The sequence below is a fragment of the Thalassophryne amazonica genome, chromosome 1 (genome assembly GCF_902500255.1).
Source record: "Thalassophryne amazonica chromosome 1, fThaAma1.1, whole genome shotgun sequence".
Classification (NCBI taxonomy): Eukaryota; Metazoa; Chordata; class Actinopteri; order Batrachoidiformes; family Batrachoididae; genus Thalassophryne; species Thalassophryne amazonica.
In genome coordinates, this window is record NC_047103.1 from 131,643,200 (window position 1) to 131,660,225 (window position 17,026).

At 40.6% G+C, this 17,026-nt stretch overlaps 1 protein-coding gene across 1 annotated transcript in view; it reads left to right on the plus strand.

The window, feature by feature from the left end:
• prox1a (prospero homeobox 1a) overlaps positions 1-17,026 on the plus strand; it is a 65,459-nt gene that overhangs the window by 31,039 nt on the left and 17,394 nt on the right. The gene's annotated exons all lie outside the window — the stretch shown is intronic.

The following is a 17,026-nucleotide window of genomic DNA, read 5'->3' on the forward strand; positions in this document are numbered from 1 at the left end:
TACAGTATCATGCTAAAATACATACAAATGTACCACTTCCCAGAGACCAAAGTGATCACAAGACTGTACGCCTCTGGTGATCTGGTGTCTGATTCATGGATTTTTACAGGCTTTGTCATAAGTCAAAATACATCAATTAAAGCTGTCCAATGATTGGCTGAAAGCTGCAGTCCTCATGTGGAGTAAATTCCTACCATATCTCACGACGTTGTGATTCAGCATCACGAAATATACAGTAATTTATTGGTTCATGATATTGCCACGAAACGTTGTAACAGGAGCACAACTTCATTCGAATACATTCTGTGACAAGAGCACGAAAAGTGATGCAGGGGGGTCTGATGGGGGGGTGAAGGTTAGGGTTAGGGGAAAGGCTAGGGTTAGGTTATGGTAATAGTTAGGGTTAGTAATAGTAAGATTAAAAAAAACCCCGTCACGAAAATGTGACTCATTTCGTGATGGGGAGCACGAAAAAAAAACTTGTGAGACTGGGTTGGTAAATTCACACACGGAGTAAATATGAAGTCTTACCTGTCTGTTTCAGTGGGATTCATCATCACATCCTGAGGAAAAATTATCCACATAAAGCCTCTTGATTTTCAAAAACGACGTCTGAAAATACTTTAATTTCTTGTCGTGGCTGAAGAAAAGCCCCTTTGTGACACTGACACTTTGCATCACAGTGACTCCGCCAAATCAGTTACCTGAGCCTTCTCTCCCCCCCCACCGGGTCTCTGTCTTTGTGCCATAAGTTGAAAAAGTCACAGCGCCTCATTAACGTCTCATTTACCAAAGGCACCAGGCAGTTCTGGCTGCACGCGATGAAATTATATCATGATCCACAAATAATAAAATTCAACATGCAGTTTATTCACAGTGTAAGAAGTATTACATGAACAAGAAATTTAAGAAATAAAAGTGCTCATGATAATTGAAGGTAATTAATGCATTTACTCTGGCTTGGCCTCTTGGTCCTTCATCTCCTCAAGGCTTTTCAGATTAGCAGGAACGGGAACAAAAATTTAGGGTGAACAAACATTTTTGATCATCAAACCTCGTTGGACTCAAAGTTAGTGGAACTAAATTTTGTAGAAGCTAATTGGTCCTCTTACATTTTTCAGTTAACTGTAAAGCTGCTCTGCTCAGCAAAACGTGCCGCTCACTGCTGGAAGTGAAGATTAGGTTTCTATTTATCTTAACCATTGCCATTTATTTTCTTTCTCTGCTGCAGAACAGTCAAGTTTTTAAGTGCATTCAAAGGTGCTGAGACGTCTCAGAAGCAGCGACAGTAGCCGTACATAGTGTTTAATATTAATTAATCTTTATTAATTAGTTCCCGGTCTGGTCCTCGTGTTTCCTGGCTAAGTGGGGAAGATGAAAAGGGGCACGCTGGGTCTTGCAAGGAGAAAAAGATTAAACGGGTCGCACGCTTCTCTTTCAAGTTTGCGTAGCAGGTTGTGGCGTTTAAAGGCGCTGAGAAGGGTTCTGTCTCTGCCGTCTGAGACACTCCGGTGCTGCTCACTTCGCTTTCATCACGAAGACTTTGTACATAAACGCTCAAAGCAAATCATATTTCACCATGTCTGCATGCGCCGGTGGGTGTAGGAAAGATCTTGTACATAGGAGCTCAAAGCTAATCATATTTCAAAGAGTGGAAGAAAGGAGCAGGTGAATGCTTTGCTTCATTGACGCATGTTCTCTAAACGTGCACATCGGGAGTTACGGAAAGTCTATATGGAGGTTCCCCCTTCACAGATTTTAAACTCGTCTCCCTCACCGCTCGCATTCATTTGTTGACCTTCACTCTGCTGTGCTTGGCAGGTGCATGTGTGTGCATGTTTTCTTTTGCAGTACACACACACACGTGCACGCACACACCATGAAAGGGAGCGTGTGCATGTGAACAGGTGTTTGCAGGTAGCTGTTTATCTTTTTTTAGTTTCTAATCTTTTCATATGGAGAGGGCTTCTCCCAAACAGGGTGGCGGTCGTGTACGCGCACTTGTGCACATCTGAAGAACAGAGTGCAAAGCAAAAATAAGACTTTGAAGCTGACAAATTGAAACTCCTTGCACCTGCACTTAAGGATTGATCACAGTGTCATCTTCAAAGCCAATTTAGATGGTGCTTTAATTAAAAAAAGAACCCTGTGTCACATCTCTTGATCTTGCTGATGCTTTGCCATATAAGAAAGTATCTTTGATAAAGCATTAATTGGAAACAAAACCATATTCAAAGTGCATTGTTGGTGTTTATTTTGCAGAATTAAGTTTTAAAATTCTGTATTTTTTATTAGAGCTGAAACAATACTATTTATCATTCAAAAAAAATGTTCAAGCACAATATTGTCTCGTTCCAGCTTCACATTTGTATTTTGATCATGTCGATTTTATATCACTGCGAACTAATGATCTGTGTTTTTCACGCTGTTAGCGGAAAATACACATTTGAAAGCCTCACCTCAGATATTTAAAACTACGCAGACATTTTATGCAACTAAATATCAATTACTTTATTCAAAGAAAATTGAGGGCGTAATCTTCTAATATTAATAATAATAATAATAATCATATCCTCCTGACGATGTGGATGCACACACACATTATATATATATATAAATATATATATATATATATATAAAGTGTGTGTGTGTGTGTGTCCTGGTAGTCAGGAGGATATTTAACTGCTGCTGTAGTTTTTGTATGAGAAAATGAATTCAAAATGATGCCTTTTCAACAGTGAACAGTGAACATTTACAATAATTACTAAAAAATACTCTTTTGAGAAATGCCATAGCTCTTGCTCTAGTTTGTCATCTTGTAATTGTAATCTAAATTTATGTTTATGTGCAATTCCCTTTTACTCAATTATCATTGTGTTTGGTGCAATAGTGTGCAAAAAGATTTAGACATAATTAAAAAAATCCTAAATTAACAATGAAAAAATGTAAGGCTTCTTTGATAATTAGAAATGTCAAATATGCTAAGCAGTATAGACAAAACAAAAGAAATATACTGTGATGACATTTACTTTTAAAATTTTGTATTTTTTGTAACTTAGCTCATGATTTTACAACATACTGTTGATTCATTGATTGATAGTTTTCTCATGTTTGGTCTGTAACTCTATAGAATAATGAGGTTCTTTTATCTGAAAAATTTAATTGCTTCCTTTCTTGTACTCTCCAAAAAGTGAATGATGTGTATTGTGCACTTTATAGCAACTTCATATTTGTATTCAGTTTCCTTAAAATATCTGTCTTTGTTAGGTTAAAATTACTTTTCCCAATAATAGAAGTCAATTGAGCTAAATCAATGTAACTAACATAAAAGAATTTTGTGGAATCTGTGGGCAAAATAAATTTTTATGAAATTTATTTTTAGCACAATATGCAGTTATAACATATGTCATTTAATCTGAGATGGTTGATTTTTCATTTAATTTTTATATCTATTTTAAATTTAATTTAAGTTGACACATTAGTTTAAAATTTGGTATTTTACTTACAAACTAATGAAGATAAAAGAAATACCTGCGTTCTTCAAACATGAGCAAAATATTGTATATTGAATTAATAAGGATCTTTATTGAACCTATTTAAATTAAGTTATATACAACAAAATAGATTCAATGGTCAGTCATCATTAATGTGTCAATTTATCATTACCCAAAGGGCTTATTCACATTTACGAGGTCTGTTAGCAAAGTATCCGACCTTTTTATTTTTTTCAAAAACCTGATGGATTTGAATCACGTGTGCTTGCATGAGCCAACCTTGAACCTTTGTGCATGCGTGATTTTTTTCACGCCTGTCGGTTGCGTCATTTGCTGGTAAGCAGCCTTTGTGTGTGCAAGGAAATGGCGGAATGGCTGGAGCAGCACGACTGCATCAAATTTTGCCAGAAACAGGTGGAAACCATTCGGATTGGTAAATGGTAAATGGACTGCATTTATATAGCGCTTTTCCATCTGTATCAGACGCTCAAAGCGCTTTACAATCATGCCTCACATTCACCCCGATGTCAGGGTGCTGCCATACAAGGCGCTCACTACACTACCGGGAGCAATAGGGGATTAAAGGCTTTGCCCAAGGGCCCTTAGTGATTTTCCAGTCAGGCGGGGATTTGAACCCATGATCTTCTGGACTCAAGCCCAACACCTTAACCACTAGACCATCACCTCTCCTCTTCCATAATTTCTCGGATAGTCACATGACTGAAAAGCCACCGAAAGCCGTCTGAATCTTCCGAATGGTGGAAGAGCTGGGCATGTCAGGGCATGTCCTGTGAGGCTTCATCACGGAGGCGCTGTTGCTGCGCCATCAGCTTCGTGCCGATGAATTTCGCTGCAACTCTTTTCATGGCAAAATCTTCTTTCACAGTGGAATGTGCCGAAAAAGTGCTGATGTCCACCTCTTCCACAATTTCTCGGATAGTCACACGACGGTCCCACATCACCACAGCATTGACTTTGGAAATGATCTGGTCATTTCAGCATATTGATGCCGACTGGAGCGCGGCGCACTCTCCACTGTTGTGCGGATGTCTTTAAACCGGTTGTACTGCTCCTTAATCTGTGTGATGCCCATAGGATCGTCACCAAAAGCTGTTTGAATAATCCGAATGGTCTGACATATGCACTTGTCTGACATATTTTCAACTATTTTACAGTACTAGATATACAGAGACATGCAGAATGTGAGCCTTCTTGAATGGCTCCAGTTGGAGGGCATTATATTTACTTTTATCAGATAACATGCAGTAACATGCACTATATTCAGCTTTCATTCCTTTGCCTGGCAGATATGTGAGAAAGTACAACCATCAAAATCATGACAGTAAATACTATATTTTCAGTGCTGCTTGTAAAGTCATAGTATCAGTCGCATCTGTCCAAAAATGTGTAATGAAGGAAACAATTAAAGTCACATCAGTTTATAAGCCACAACAATTTTTAAAATGTGGGGCTACTGCTTCATATGACAAGAAGCAAATTTAATGTAATCGCCGCATTATTTGTTGGCAATGCAAAAACAGAGTTAGCAAGCAAAGGCTAATGGGCTAATTAATAATTTATGCTATTGTATGAGGCACAATGAACTCAATCAAATTAATCAAATATACTTTATTGTCCCTGCAGGGAAATCTGTTTTAGACATGTGATACACAGCTATAGAGCAGAGAAACAGGAATCAATTAAGAATTTTTATGGTCATTGTACAGTCGTACATTGTACATTAGCACAATGGCATTGGGGGATGACACAAAAAGACAGATACAGCGTTCATAAAATCATCTTCTTCTTTCGACTGCTTCCGTTTGGGGTCACCACAGCATATCAGTCATTTCCATCTCACCCTGTCCTCTGTGCCTTCCTCTGTCACACCAACCACCTGCATGTCCTCCCTCAGCACATCCATACACCTCCTCTATGGTCTCCATCGTCTCCTCCTGCCTGGTGGCTCCATCCTCAGCATCCTTCTCCCTATATACCCTGGGTTCCTCCTCCGCACATGTCCAAACCATCTCAATCTCTCTTCTCTGATTTTGTCTCCAAACTGATAATACTATCCCCTATAAAATTTGAAACACTGTAAAATAATGATATTAAAAACTAGTGTGCAAAAAAGTTCACTGGAGTAAATTGCTTCTTGTTGCCACTGAGCAGACATCTTTTCATACATAAACAAGTGGAATATGTGCACATTTACTTCACTAAATGCAATTAAACATTTTAAAACTCCTATACATCTTTAAAAATATTATACTTACCTTACCTTACCTTAGCCTAGCTGTTCTCCTCGTTGCTGTTAAGTAACAGCAAAGGCTGTGGTGTGCATTTTGTTTCTGTCTTTTGTCGATCTTGCCCCCAAGGAAAAGCTGTGTTAAAAAGCGTGCAGACAAATGGTCCAACTTATACTCTGACCTCTGACTTATGTTTGTATATATTAATTTTAAAAAAACATACGTGGAAATAAAGTAGGAAAGAAAACTTATTTAATGCACGCATTTGATAACTACGAATGTGTGTATTGTATGGGTTTGAAAGTTCTTAGTCACAAAGTACCTTTGTAACCTTATAGCTGTAGCTCATTGCATGCATTGGCAGAATATCATGAATGAATACACATGAATAATATTTAGACAACGAAAACACAAAGTCTATAGAATTGGTGTATGTTAATGTAGGATCTCTGTCACTCAGGCAGGACATATGTAGAACTTTGCTCTTCAACAAAGCTTGTTTTCGGTCTTCAACACATTTTGTCACTCATCGGTCACATCCTTAGCTCTAAAATAAATAAATACTTAAATAAATAAAATAAACTTCTCGATCGTCTGTGAGTGTGTTGGTGGCAATTTGGAGATGATGTTGGCCAGGAATTGGTTTAGCCATGATACCGCTCAGAGTTGGCAAATGGAGGTTGTGGAAATAGGAGTAGGGGGTGATGGAGGTGGTCTAAGCAGCATGGCAGCCATGCCACAAATGACAGCAGCTTGCTCGTGCTGTGGCAGATGGTTGAGCAGGTCTCTTAGGCAAGAGGGTTCATAATTAGAAAGCATTATGAGAGCAGGTCTCTCAGACAAGGGAGTTCATATTTGAAATCATTGCCATTTTAATAGTAAATTATTTTTGCTTTGCCCTTTTTGCCACAGCACGTCAAATAGAAATTGGCATGTTGATTTGGCACAAGTTTTACACTTGATGCTCTTCCGAAGGCAACTTTGCCTTACATTAAGAATGGGTACAAATGGTCTTGAACACATCCACACATTCTGTTTTGTTAGCAGGTACACTGACCACTTTGCCACCATGCTGGTGGTGTAAAATGGCCTTACCTTGTAATATGAATTTAACATCAGTTTAACATCTTTGTCAGCAGGTGTGCACATTACTCAGGTAACACTGACCCGGAGTTACAGTTAATTGATGCCCTTCATCTAATATGGTTTAGAGAAGAGGTGTGTCTTCAGTCTGAATCTAAGGGATTTACTGGAATCGGACTGTCTTATCTAAGTGGGCAGTCTATTCCACAGAGAAGGAGCAAGATAAGAAAAACCCCTTACCTGCTTTTATTTTTATTTTTAGAACACCCAGTTATCCTGCATTGTGAGAATATAGGTCATGGGAAGGTACATAAGACTTTATAAGTTATATCATCTGGTCCAAAGAAGTAGAGGAAACATGCAAGCCAGCTGAGCAATGACCTGGGCTCGCAAGGGCAGAAAAACAGTTTGTAGTTGACAGAAGGAACTGCCACGTATTGGCTAACCCACCGATTCCATTGTTTTAAAGGAGACCTGCATTGAAACAAATGCAGTCAGATTTTTTGAACAAAAAATGACTTACATTTACACATGAGATCCTTCTGAATGTAGTAAAGTAAATCTGCAAGCCCAGATCTGTCATTCAACTGAGAAATCTTCATTTGAAAATGACACATTTACAGCTAACATTTAGCCCTCCGCAAATTGTCCCTCTCATCATGGACGCTGCCGAGACGTCACGGACAAGACCCTCTCCCAGCATGCATTGCGCCAATTGTAATTTGTGGATTTACGTCAGTTTGCATCTGCACCTTTTTCTTGTCTTATACAGAAGGATCTACTTTTTTAAAACTTCATGTTGTCTTGCGGCACGTTTGGTAAGTACACATTTCTTTTATTTGTGCTTGAAAATTATTTTGGGGGACTTTTTCATACGCCCGTTTGATTGAGTGGTGTCGCAATTAAAATCTACTGTCTTTCACCTCCGGTACCATCGCGGGATATGGAGGCGAGATCCGCAAAGAATCCCAGTTATTAAAAATATATAAACCTCTCTCCGCGTCCATGGAGCTCTGGGGCTCCGATTGCCGAGACGTGCGGTGCTGTGGATTTTGCTGCAAGAAGTCTGTACTTGCAGCAACAGGTGTACTGGCCGCTTCGCATTAAAACAGCGAGTGTAGCGGAGGCAGAGAGTGAGAGAGGAAGAACGGCGCCCGCTGTCGATGTCATTGCTGATCTGAGCACACAGATCTGTATCTCACATTCATTGCAGCTTACTTTTGGATGTTGAAACCAGGACGTGTATAAGTAACATTATTAACAGATAAAATCAATTTCAATGCGGGATCGAACTGAAGGCGGGAGTGCGTCGTCTTGTCCCTGACATCATGGAAATGATACGGCTGTACAAATTGTTTTCACAGAGGGCTAAATTTTAGCTGCAAATTTGTTATTTTTAAATGAAGATTTCTCCGCAGAATTACAAATTTGGTTCTTACAGATTTACTTTACTGCATTCACAAGGGTCTTATAAATACATATCAGCTATTTCTTTCTGAAATCTGACCACATTTATTTCAATGCAGGTCTACTTTAAGTGCATTCTTGCATCACACATGACAACAATAAGGGCCCCTTCACACATAACATGATTGAGGACGAATGGTGCACGAAGGAGGATTCAAATGGCACTCATGAAAATTTAGAGCTGCACTCGAATACCTCGTACAGCAGTCGCCAGATCCATTTGGGCACAGCACATGCACTTTACATTCACGTGCCGCTCACGCTGGAAACCCATTCGTACAGTAGCAAGATGAGATTGCACTGCCATCTGATCATGCTCTCAGCATTCGCATGGCATGTCGGACGTATGGTACAGCTGGAGTCCAGGTGCCACCCACGAACATCCAACACCACCAGCGGGGCACTTAGAAAAGGTGGGGCCATTTGTGCAACCAGTACAAAAATAGATAGCAGGTGACCACTTTCAAGCTGACTGTGTGAATGGCCCCACATTTTCTAAGTGCCCCACAAGTGTATTACCAAGCAACACAAATGGCGTGTGAGTGTACCATCCCCCCGTCCCCCACCGGCAACACAAATGGCATGCAAGTGGTGTGCCCCCCCACAACCACAAATGGCATGTGAGTGTGCGGTGTGTCCCCCCAACACAAATGGCATGTGAGTGTGCTATGTGTCCCTCCAATATAAATGGTGTGTGAGTGTGAGGTGTGTGTCCCACCACAACACAGACGGTGTGTGATTGTGTGACGCCCCTCCCCCTGACACACACACACCACAACCCTATAGTCAAGGTGCGGCCGAGTTTGCGAATGGTGGCTGCAGTACAGTGTGATCACTGTCAGCAAAGCGTGCACAGCTGACAGTGATCTAATTTTGGGTGTTCCATCATGTCCATGATGGAACAACTGACAGCAGTGGAACATCATGGCATATTACAAACCCACACCACCACAATGGAAATGAAAAATAAAAACACAGCCCGACTGCATGTTACAGTGCCAGGGTGCCATCTGACCGAACAGATACGTGACGTGACATGTGATCGCAACGTCCACATGGTCCATCCGTCATGTCACAGCTTAACTGACAGCCTCACAGAAAAATCAGCATGGCTAACTCAATTGCCCCACAGCCTGGAGCCGTGAGCCAATCCATGTGAGTGAATTGCTCTAATGGGAAGGTGGGTGTGTCATGTGTCGATCATGTGATGTCTGTATTGATTAATATGGGCACACGCGCATACATGCGCTACAGTTATATGTTTGTCAGGGGACCATGGCTGAAATGTAATCACATCATGGGTTGGATGTCATTTGAAATCATGCAGGGAGGGGGCAGACCACCGCCCACGGCCAGTGCTGCATTCCTGCAGCTTCTGCTGCTCCACATCACAGCCGCGGTGTCAGCACAAAGCAAAGCTGGGGAACACATATTTTTACATCCAATCACCCATGTGGAAGGCACGGTGGTGCACGAGTGTCTGCAAACAATGACAACGTGGGGAAAAATAAAAACAAACTGGATCACCCCAACCACGTCTCAGCATGCATGGTGATGGGCATGCAATCAAAGCTGCACCTGACTGTTGTATCATTGCTATGCACACCTGGGGAACACATATCGTGACATCCAGAATATCACCTCACAAAACGCCACCGTGAGGCATGTCCATCGGTGGGCTCTCCTCATATGGTAAAGAATAAAACCACATATCACCTTTGCAACACGGTCCCCAGCGCCTCAGTGCATGTTGGACAGAGAGACATGCACAGGCGGCTGATGTGTTCATGATACGAGCGCATCAGGTTCATGTAAAAAAATAAAGGAAGAAAAAGTCATCCATGTCATTACTTCCTTGTTTATGTCCAGGAGAAGGAAAATTCTTGTATTGTCTGCTCTTTATAACAGGAATTAAATATTAAAAATTGTGTTTTTGTGTGTGTGTGTGTGTGTGTTCTACAGTGAGAACAGAATCATTAAAGTAAAATCATTGTCTTACGTTTAAACAATACATTCATTGTTCTTATATTGTTCTGCGCTCTCTCATTATTTTGTCCACATATTTTCTTTAATTATGTACATTTGCACATCTAATTGTTCTACTGTTGTGGGAGTGCGGTGTGGTATCACACCTCTAATGTGGTCACAGTGTGTTCATGCACGCGCACATGAGCGTCCACAAAACCATCGCCACTGGATCGTTCATGCCTGTCCAACCATGTGTCCCTCCTGACAGTAGCTGGAATCTTTCGTGGTTCACCAGTTCGTTTTTTGGGGGGGGTTTTTTTGCCCTTTTTTGGCCGGTTTCTGCTTCTTTTGCCCATCTTTGTTTTATGTGTGAAGGGGCCCTTAGCTCTGCTCCATGGCAACCTCTACAAGGAGTGCCAAGTGAAGTCTCTTTTGTACTTGGACCAAGTTTGCATGACACCATGGAGCTGCCTTGGGTTTTTGATAGCAACCACCCAGGCAGACAATCAATCTATCACCACATCTCTAAAATACCCATCTGTTTGCCCCAGCTAGGTGAAAGTGGGCATTCCCTTGGCCTTCTCCAGGCACTAGGCTCCTCAACTCTCAGGCACATGGCCAAAATGTCAAAACTGATGCTGTCTGACAATTGAAGTGATGTTACGCATCTTAGTCTCCATCAGTAACCGCTCATTTAATAGTCATTCCAGCAGTAACCAATGATCCTCCGAAGAGACCTAGCACCAAAGACATCTAGTTGTTGCCTTAGGTCACTGGGTAATGTCTAAGTATGACAACCATACAGTAAGACCAATAGCACCAGGACCCTAAAGACTTGAACCTTCTTTCTCCTGCAAAGGTAATGACAGAGGTGTTTGGTGACATCATCAATGAGTGCCCATAACATTTAAGTCAGCAGCTCCAAAAACAAACTACTCCTTGCTGACAGAGACAAGTCTATTGAGAAAATAGTTGTTTATTTTCGTCACTTGATCACTTTATCAATGAATCAGCTATTTGTATGAGTGCTAGTGTAAACCGACAAAGGATATAATGATTTTCAACAATGGAATATAGAGCATCAATATGAAGAAAATGCACTTCATTCTTTTTGGTAATGTTTTCCAACTAGAAGTTTCATTTGTTTCTGTTTGTCTTCTTTTTGTTGCTGTTGTTTCTTTTGATCCCTCTGTTTTCAAGGTTTTGTCCGTTGGAGTGTTTGCATTGTTGGCTGAGATGGTCATTAGGGGTTTTACAGCTGGAAGGAAACCTGGCAGTTACTTTAAGGTGCCGGTCGTTTTTCACCTGAAAGGTGCTCGCAGGTCGATGTTCCTTTAATCCTGTGTACGGCGCACAGCAGATGTTTCCATTCATTTATGAATGTAACCCACCCTCCCTCACACGCCCGCCCTTCTAACAGTCCAAATCTCCCGTCCCACACACACACACACACACACATACACACACACCTGGCAGCAAGCTTGAATTACATCTGACAGATTAAGCCATGTGCACACGTTTACACAGATACAAATGTGTACAGTGCAGTTGGATCAATTATTTCATCAAGCAACAAAACATGAGTCACCCACAATTTTGAAAATATATCAAGTGAAAGTGAAAAATGATTTTTGTTTATTTCTCTGGTTCCAAAGTATGACTTTTTTTAATCAATTTTACTTGACTGTAAAATGAATACAAGCAACATACGTGATGACTGTAGTCTTTAAATATGGAATTTATAATTGCATATGGATGCATATTCCTAATCTGTCCACCTGGGGCCCATGTTAATCAGGTGACAGTGCATGTAATGTCTTGTTTTCATTTGGGCCCCACAACAATGTCATAAAACAAGTGTTTCAAAGGGTTTTGTTGGGAAGGTGTCGTAGCACGGACCCACAACAGGGGGCGCAAAGGAACGGACAATGAATAAGCCAATAAGTAACAATTTAATGTTGTGACAACACACAACTAAATTCACACAAGATATAAATAGACAACACCAGGTGACGTGTGGGCAGGCTCGAAGATAGAAGACCCCCAACGAAAGATGAGCCGCGTCCCACACGGCTTCCACCACCAACGGCCTGAAGAACACCAGAGCCGCCAAGTCCCGAGTCCCCAGGTGGCCTCTGTCTTCGGCTGTCGACCCTGGTACTGCTGGCAGAAAACAAAGACAGGATGGATGAGTGTGAATTCGCACACTCAGTAATCCCACAGTCTGTACACAGTTAGGAGGGAGAACCTCCACCTCCAAGTAGGAACACACTAGCAGCTCCTGTTACCACTTATCTGGTTGGAGTGAGAGGCGAAGACGTCAGCACTCTCACTGACCACCAACCCAGCTGACAGGGCACCACAGGACAACAGCTGCAAACAGATCAGACGTAAGTCACAGTTTAGATACTGCAGAGAATATTACCTCTTCGGTAGTTGATTTCTCGGCGGGGAGGTGGAGTTGCAGTCCGGCTTATGTGGTGGTGTAAATGAGTGACAGCTGGTGTGATGAGTGACAGCTGTCACTTCTTCTGGGTCTGGTGCCCTCTCGTGCTTGGAGCCCGCACTCCAAGCAGGGCGCCCTCTGGTGGTGGTGGGCCAGCAGTACCTCCTCTTCAGCGGCCCACATAACAGGTTTGAAATATTGCAGAACAGTGTTTTGAGTTTGCCAGCACAAAATTGAAGTGCAAATGGAAATTTTTGGTGTCACCTCCAGCCACGCGTTCTATCCAAAATTCAGATTTTACTTTCCCATTCTGGGGCAACTTGGGCCATGGTGTTGATTCCCACATGTGACCTTTCTGTATGGAGTTTGCATGTTCTCCCCATGTTTGCGTGGGTTTCCTTCGAGTGCTCTGGCTTCCTCCCACATCTAAAAACATGCACATTAGGTGGATTGGAAAGTTTAAATTGTCCCTAGGTGTGTGCGTGAGTGTGAATGTGTGTTGTCTATCTATATGTGACCTTGCGACAAATTGGCGCTGTGTCTATGGTGTGCCCCACCTCACACCCTATGACTGCTGAGATAGGCCCCTCCCCTGACCCTTAATTGGAGTAAGTGGGTATAGAAAATGGATGGACAGACTTTCCAATTCTGTTGTGTATTTCATCTCATGTTTGACTATGTAGTGAGCATCAATGATTCTTCCCATGGTTGGTATCTTAACATGATGGATGAGTCTCACGTTAGGGTGGAACATGTCTATGGAAAAAGACATGTCTATGGGATATTTCATGGGCATAAAAGAGCTGCTTGTTAGACTGGAGGGGTTTTCTTAGCTGTTGTTCAGACAAAACCCTTGAAGATTTCACCTTGGATTTTATGTTTGCACCTTCAGGTTTCTGCAGTGTTGAATAGCAAATTCAAGAAAACAGTATGTGTGTGTGTGTGTATGCGCATGTTTCTGTTTAGTGTCAATTTTGACCATTTATTCCCTTCCCCATTGTCTCGACATCATCCATTTTATGTACACAGTTCAGATTCACTCCATCAACTGACAGATAAATTTGGTGCGCTGCTCATATTGAACCTGAAAAAATTTTCTTCAATAATAAATAAATCATTACATTACAAAATAAGACATAAAACACACACGCACATATATTGGGTGTCCCAAAATAATATGCGACATTTTATCAGCAAAGAAAATGGTCAAAGCATATGTCTAGGAAATAAATTTATGGCTGGATAGAAAGCTGAAAGGTTGAAGTTTTTCATACCAATGTCAATATTGGCCCTGCATTTTGTCAGTCTAGCATAAAGTTGCTGCACCTGTTTGACACTCTTGGTCTGGTGCCAAAACTCAATCATTTTTGTTCACTGTAGTATGGTTAATTTTGGCATTTTCCTGAGTCTTGGTTGACATCAACATAAACTTAAGGGTCTCTGCAAGTAAAAAAGAAACATAAGTTTGTAGCATTTAAGGGTCAAACCGAGTGTTTTAAATGTTGTATATTTTTTGGGACACCCTACATATGTATGTATATATATATATATATATATATATATATATATATATATATATATATATATATATAATACATAGAACGTGGCGTGGTAACTCAGTGGTTTGAGCTCTGTACACATTTCATTCACTTTTTATTCATGACGAAATGGTTTCTGTTTGCTCTGAGTGGTGTGCATTCATGTCACTGGTTGAGTTAAAAAACAAACCCGTGATGTGACCTAAACACAGTGACAGCTTGGTGTAAATGTTAAATAGGTAATGGTCTTATTGCCCAATGAGCTGACATCTCCGCTGCTAAATGAATGATTGATGACAACACGACTCTTTCTGCTCACCTCTCATTTCAGTTAAAAGTGCACGGCGCTGTGATGATCTGGAACAAACACAATGTTTTGTTTCTTTTGTGGTAAATCATGTAAACAATTTTAAACATATAATTCATGTAAGGTCATAATGCTTCTATGTTTATTTCTGTTTATTAATATTTTTATAGATTTTTTTATATTTTCATAAAAATATTTAAAGATGTTTTCAGACCTATTGCAAACACATTATTTAGTTATTTTATAAAGCTCCTTTTAATAAAGTCTTTTTTTGCTGCAAAATGTTGGTCTAAATTTAATACAAATTTCTTCAAAAGCAAAGAAAATTTGCTCATTCTCCATTTATCCTCCTGGACAACAAAATCCAGAAAAATGATTTAAAGGGCTTTGGAATTAAATCCTTTATTATAACTGTGAATTTAGTTCATTTGTATATGAGATTTACTTAATACAATTCCTGCATGATACATTGTGAGTTTCAACTAACATTTTCAGCTGGAAATTTCTGCTTTTTCATAAGGAGTGTGACAGCAATACAAGTAGTAAAGGTTATTTTTGAAAATAACAGAACTGTTGAGAAAAATTTTCCGTGTGATTATTTTGCACATTTGCAGTATTTATTGTACACTCTCACTGTTTTTTTACTGTAGATTTCCAGAAAATTTTTCATAAATTTAATTTGGTAAAATACATCAAAGTATAGTTTTATGATATCATGATGTTAAAGATTTTAGTCAAATATATACAACTACATTTTTTTAAACAAATTTATTTGTTGTGGAGGCGTACCCTCAAAATACCTTCCAACTTGTGCAAACATCTCGAAAGTGTTTTCTACCACTTCTGTCAAAAAGAATGAAACGTTTATCAGTGAAGGTGGAGGGACAAACCTCCGCTTCTTCTCCTTAAGCCACGTCTTTATTTGACTTGATCTTGTCCCAGTTGCTGCTCTTGTCTGAGTCTGTGTTGCTCTTCCCAGTGCTATCGGGCCCCTGGGCTTTCTGTGTATGTGTGTGTCTGTGTGCTAATTGACCTTGTAGGGGGTTCCATTGATTGCCTCATCTTCTCTGATAGATTATAGGGCTGTTAATGTGGTGGGGAAATGGCAGCGCGGTGGGTCACAGCTGCTGTCACGCGCACACACAGCACCCCCGTAACCACGGCCACCGCAATTATTATTTCCTTGTAGAGGCAGCGGATAGACTGCAGAGTTAGAGCGACAGAAGAGGTTTTATCCAAAGGCATCATGGCCTAATTGTGAAACTACAAAACTGTTATTCGTCCAAAAAAATTATTTGTGTTTACCAACAATATTATATTGTGTGATGCCAAAATATCACTCACTGTGTGCGTGTGTGCATGTCTGTGTGTGTGTGTTGTGTGGCCCTTTAGCTGGAACAAATCAAGACTTCAACACTATAAAAATCTTTGATTCATCAGAGGTCAGTGACAATTTTTGCAGTGGGAAAATGAAGTTGGCCCCCATCTCAATGATTATGAAAGGTGCTGTTATCAGCAATCACATCAGCTCATCTTCAAAAAATTCAGGTGTTACTCATTGATAGAATGCTGCCAGATACTTTTGACATTTTAAGACCCGTGCACTGCTAGACACAGCTTCAGTCGTTTTTCCTTGAGATAGCGACATAACTGTTATTGTTAACAATTTCCATAGTTATTTCTTCTGTGGTGTAGTCACGCTTTAGTGAAAAGCACAGTATGGGCTGCAGCAGAATACTCATATGAGAGTACTATGTAGTTGGCAAATGGCAATAGGTCACAATCTGTAGGATATCTGAACACTCGTAGGTAGTAGGTGAACAGTACCTGGATGGTCTGCTACCTCCATAGTACGCAAATAGACGACACCACACTGTCCCCTGGTTTCCTCCCACACTGTTGCACCTTGGTGCATATAACAAAAATCTGAATCCCATAGGGTTCCATACACGATCAGGTATGATCGAGATCAACTGGGACCACAATTTTGGCACAATAGAAATACCATTTAAATCACTGAGAGACATTAAGAGACAAAAACAGAGTGCCATAATTTCTTTTTCACTTTGAAGCACATTTCAGGATTGCAGCAATATCATTTTTTTTCCACACTTTATGTGGTTTCTGGTCTTACTGTATGGTTGTGACATTTGCACATGAATATGTTTGTCCCTTGGTCTTTCTTTGAGTACTGCTGGAATGACTTTGTGTGAGCTGATTTGTTTACATAGGGAAACCCAGATGAGGTGTACCACTTGTTTTTTGAGGGAACATCAATTACAACCTTGTGAGCATGGGGTGCATTTTCATGAGTGTGCGGGTGCCTCCGTGTTGAGGACTCCATGAGGAACCCATCAGATAGACCAGGCCAAAGAGAGTCCAACATACCACATGATTGTCTCCTTTATGGAGACAGGGGTGGCACAATGGTCCACTTGGGTAATTATCAAACAAGACCCAGGATGATTTCATAG